At 34.4% G+C, this 5,701-nt stretch overlaps 1 non-coding gene across 1 annotated transcript; it reads left to right on the forward strand.

The window, feature by feature from the left end:
- Positions 1-3,974: 3,974 nt before the first annotated feature.
- Positions 3,975-4,078, forward strand: LOC130971793 (small nucleolar RNA R71). Its single transcript, XR_009083002.1, has one exon. It is a non-coding gene; the product is annotated as a small nucleolar RNA R71 (small nucleolar RNA).
- The last annotated feature ends 1,623 nt before the right edge of the window (positions 4,079-5,701 follow it).

The raw sequence follows: 5,701 nt of genomic DNA on the forward strand, positions 1-5,701 counted from the left end.
GATAGTTGCATGCATGTTCTACTTGATTGAAAAGACAATAAGTTTCTTTTAAAAATCTATCTCTGGAACAAAATTTTACTAATTTTTCAAAATTTTTATGATAAATCTGCTTGAGTTGTATTTGGAACATGATGTTTGAGCTAAAGAACACACAACCTGTGAAAGATTTGAGCCTTTATGTATGGTTACATTATTTAACCATAATTATTTTATTCTTGTGTGTTTACTTCTCTATGATTGTAATCTATATTTTGTTTTATCTTATATGTCCAATATTTATTATATTTACATGCTTGCACATGATTGAGGCCATTATTTGTTTAAACTCACTTATCCAAATCAAGCCTACCTTTTTCAATTACCCTTGTTAACCACTTTGAACCTTTAAAACCCCATTTGTTCTATATTTTACCACATTACTAACCTTAAGCTGAAAAACAATTGCATATCCCAAATTGAATCTTTGGTTAGCTTAAGATAGAATTGTGTGTGCTAATTAAGTATGGGAAATTGTGGGAACAAAAGTTATTAAGGGAATGTGTCATGAAAATTTAAAGGAAATTTGGATACCCACTCATGTGAAAATATAAGAATGAAAATTCTATGTGCATTGATAAGCTTTATTTATTAAAAAAAAATCAATAAATAAGGGTACAAAATTACCCCAATGTTAAATTCAGAATTCAAAGATCAATGCACATATGATAGAATTAAAATACAAGGTTAAAACATGAGTATGGGTTGAAAAAGGGAATTATGGGTAGCTAGGCATGAATTTAAAAGTATATTGAATATATGTATATTAGGTGAGAGCTTAGGTTAATTAAAGATTCAATTTATAAAGCTCACTTAGCCATATGTATATCCTTACCTGCACCTTGGCCCCATTACAACCCTGAAAAGACCTCATGATGTTTGCATTGGTATATAAACTGTTGTTGATTGGTTAGGAGAAAAACAAAAGTTAGAAAGCATGACTAGATAAGAATAGAGTGATTACCCTATACACTAGAGATTAGAGCGTACATACATTATCAGTGAGTGTTCAATGCTTCAATTTTCATGTTTCCGGCCTTCATAAGCTATCTTCTTGCACTTTTATCGGTTTTATTATATGATGATAGAATTAGTGGAATTTGATTTGTAATTGTTTTGAAGGGCTTATTTACTTTTGATTAAGTGGATAATAATCATATAGTTGCATTTATTTATATATGTAGGATTGCATTGCATTTCATGAGTTTCTGCATGTTCATACTTATTTCCTTGTCTCCTTCAATTTAGCATGAGGACATGCTAATGTTTAAGTGTGGGGAGGTTGATAAACCACTATTTTATAGTTTATTGTGTTTAATTGTGTGGTTTTGTCGTGATCCTTACCCACTTATTCATCAATTTAGCATGCATTTAGATTTCCTTCCTGAATTTATTACATGTTTGAAAATTGCTTCCTAGAGACTTTAATTATTTAATTTTAATTCTCCTTTATTCCATTCGATGCCGTAATCTGTGTGTCAAGTGTTTCAGGCTTTATAGGGCATGAATGAGACGGAGATTGGAGAGGAAGCTAGCAAAAATGGAAGGAACACAAGAATTTGATGAGATAACCAGCGAAAAGTGACACGGTCGCATGGCTCACGCGACCGCGCGAAGGAGCGCAAATCGTAGTGACACGGCCGCATGGCTTGCGCGGCCGCGCGGATTGGAAAGCACAAGCAACGCGGTAGCGTGGATGACGCGAACGCGTGAAGAGGAAAAGCGCAAGCGACGCGTCCGCATGGACGACGCGATCGTGTGACATGCGCGATCTGCATAATCTGCAGAATCCGAAACCAGCGATTTTGGACCCTATTTTGGCCCAGTTTTCGGCCCGGAACAGCAGACTAGAGTCAGAGAATATGCAGAAACAACAGAGACACATTCATTGAGTAGTTTTAGATCTAGTTTTTCACTCTCTTAGGTTTTTCTCTCTAGTTTTTAGAATTTTAATTTTCAATTGGTCTTAGCATTGGAACATTGAGAAGAGTTATTTCCTCATCAAGACTTCATCATTCTAGTTTGTTCTCTTAACTTGGTTTTATTCTTCCATGTTCTTTGTTATGTTCAATTTTGTCATTCAGATACTTTTATGATTAATTAATGCAAGGATTATTTCTTTTTAATTTAATTTCAATTCCAATAATCATGTCTTCTTTTAATTCCCTTTCATGTGCCATGGATTCTTTATTTACAATGCATGAGTAGTTTCATTACTTGATGGGGAGTTGATTAAAAGAAACTCTTGAGTTGGAAGGATTGAAGGAAAAATTTGTAATTGGGTTAAATGTTGGATTGCTATCCTGTCACCGACGCCAATCCCTTTGAACTAAGTGGGTTGCAACTTGTGAACAGATCTGGCATTCCCACTTGTTTGACTTTCCCTTACCTAGTAAGGGATAACCAAACAGAACAACTATTAATTATAAATTAATCTTACAATCACACCATCAAGGATAGAGATTCTAACCAATCAATTCCCACTCAAGGCTTTTATTTATATTATTTAAAATTCCTCAATTTAAATTCCAATTTACTTAGCTCAACTTCTTGGAATATCTGATTAATAAAACAGCACACGTTTCTGCAACTCGTTGGGAGACGACCTGGGACTTAAAACTCCCTGTAATTTTAATTTAAACTTTCTGTGACATATTTCTAAATTGATAGGCAGATTTTCGGTGAGTTAAGAACTATACTTGCAACGTAACCATTTAAATAAATTTTTAATTCACCAGCTTCTGCACTCCATCACCTCCCAACACCAAACTTAGAGTTTGAATGTGGGGGTTCAACACCAAACTTAGGGTTTAGTTGTGGCCTCCCAACACCAAACTTAGAGTTTGACTGTTGGGGCTCTGTTTGACTATGCATTGAGAGAAGCTGTTCATGCTTCCTCTCATTACCAAATAACTTGGCATTTAGCTTCATGATGGCTCCTAGATATTGAGCAACTTGCTTTCCAGTTACATCTTCATCCTCTTCAGAGGAAGAATACTCTTCAGAGCTCATGAATGGCAGAAGAAGGTTTAATGGGAATTTCTATGGTCTCTATATGAGCCTCACATTCCTCTAGGTCCTCAATAGAGAACTCCTTCTTGCTTGAGAGACGTCCCATGAGGTCTTCCTCATTGGGATTCACGTCCTCTCCTTCCTCTCTAGGTTCAGCCATGTTGACTATGTCAATGGCCTTGCACTCTCTTTTTAGATTCTCTTCAATATTGCTTGGGAGAGTACTAGGAGGAGTTTCAGTGACATTCTTACTCAGCTGGCCCACTTGTGCCTCCAAACTTCTAATGGAGAACCTTGTTTCGCTCATGAAACTTAAAGTGGCCTTAGACAGATCAGAGACTATGTTTGCTAAGTTAGAGGGGCTTTGCTCAGAATTCTCTGTCTGTTGCTGAGAAGATGATGGAAAAGGCTTGCTATTGCTAAACCTGTTTCTTCCACCATTATTAAAGCCTTGTTGAGGCTTTTGTTGATCCTTCCATGAGAAATTTGGATGGTTTCTCCATGAGGGGTTATAGGTGTTGCCAAAGGCGTCCCCCATGTAATTTACCTCTGCCATTGCAGGGTTTTCAGGATCATAAGCTTCTTCTTCAGAAGGTGCCTCTTTAGTGCTGTTGGATGCATTTTGCCATCCATTTAGACTTTGATAAATCATGTTGACTTGCTGAGTCAACATCTTGTTCTGAGCCAATATGGCATTCAGAGCATCAATTTCAAGAACTCCCTTCCTCTGAGGCGTCCCATTATTCACGAAATTCCTCTCAGAAGTGTACATGAATTGGTTATTTGCAACCATTTCAATAAGTTCCTGAGCTTCTGCAGGCATTTTCTTTAGGTGAATGGATCCACCTGCAGAATGGTCCAGTGACATCTTAGAGAACTCAGATAGACCATAATAGAATATATCTATTATGGTCCATTCTGAAAACATGTCAGAAGGACACTTTTTGGTCATCTGCTTGTATCTTTCCCAAGCTTCATAGAGGGATTCACCATCTTTTTGCTTGAAGGTTTGAACATCCACTCTAAGCTTGCTCAGCTTTTGAGGAGGAAAGAATTTACCCAAGAAGGCCATGACCAGCTTATCCCAAGAGTCCAGGCTATCTTTAGGTTGTGAGTCCAACCATGTTCTAGCTCTGTCTCTTACAGCAAAAGGGAAAAGTATGAGCCTGTAGACTTCAAGATCTACTCCATTAGTCTTAACAGTCTCACAGATCTGCAAGAACTCAGTTAAAAAATGGTAGGGATCTTCTGATGGAAGTCCATGAAACTTGCAGTTCTGTTGCATCAGAGCAACTAGTTGAGGTTTCAGCTCAAAATTGTTTGATCCAATGGCAGGAATTGAGATTCTTCTTCCATCAAACTTGGACGTGGGTTTAGTATAATCACCAAGCATCTTCCTTGCATTATTACTTTCGGCTGCCATCTCCTCTTCCTTTTCGAAAATTTCTGTAAGGTTGTCTCTGGATTGTTGTAATTTAGCTTCGCTTAGTTTCCTCTTCAAAGTCCTTTCAGGTTCAGGATCTGCCTCAACAAGAATATTCTTGTCCTTGCTCCTGCTCATATGAAAAATAAGAGAACAAAAAATAATAATAGAGATCCTCTTTGTCCAGATATAGAGGTTCCTTTGTGTGAGTAGAAGAGAAGAAGAATAAGAATGAAGAAGGAGAAGAGAAAAATTCGAACACAAAGGAGAAGAGGGGGTTCAAAATTTAAGATGAAGAGAAGTGTTAGTAGATAACTAAAATAAATAGAAGGGGATGAGGGGGAGAGAAATTTGAAAATAATTTTGAAAAATGGGTTAGTAATTTCGAAAATAATTTTTGAAAAGGAGTTAATGATTTTCGAAAATTAATAGTGAAATAAAATTAAAATTAAAATTTGAAACAATTAGTTAATTAAAAATAATTTTGAAAAAGGGGTGAGATATTTTCGAAAATTAGAGAGGGAAGAGTAGTTAGGTGGTTTTGAAAAAGATAAGAAACAAACAAAAAGTCAAATAGTTAGTTGAAAAAGATATTAAAATCAAATCTGAAAAGTTAAAAAGATAAGAAGTTAGATAAGATATTTTGAAATCAAAATTTTGAAAAAGATATGATAAAAAGATATGATTAAAAAGATATGGTTGAAAAAGATATAATTTTTAAAATTAAAATTAATTACTTAACTAACAAGAAATTAAAAGATAGGATTCTAGAATTTAAAGATTAAACCTTTCTTAACAAGAAAGTAACAAACTTCAAATTTTTTAATCAATCACATTAATTGTTAGTAAAGCTTCAATTTTTTTTTTGAAATAAAGATAAGAAAAAGATTTTTAAAATTCAATTTAAAAAAATTTCGAAAAAAAAGTAAAAAAAATGAAAAAGATTTGATTTTTGAAAAAGTTTTGAAAAGATAAGATTTTTAAAATTGAAAATTTGACTTGACTTACAAGAAACAACTAATTTTAAAAATTTTTGACTAAGTCAACTTAAATTTTCGAAAATTAGGAGAGAAATAAGGAAAATATATTTTTTTATTTTTAAATTTTTAATGATGAGAGAGAAAAATAACAAAAATGACTCACAACATGAAAATTATGAATCAAAACACATGATTCATGCATTCATAGTGTTCTTCATGATCTTCAAGTTGTTCTTGGTAAGTCTGTTCT

This window comes from Arachis stenosperma, chromosome 3 (assembly GCF_014773155.1).
Source record: "Arachis stenosperma cultivar V10309 chromosome 3, arast.V10309.gnm1.PFL2, whole genome shotgun sequence".
NCBI lineage: Eukaryota > Viridiplantae > Streptophyta > Magnoliopsida > Fabales > Fabaceae > Arachis > Arachis stenosperma.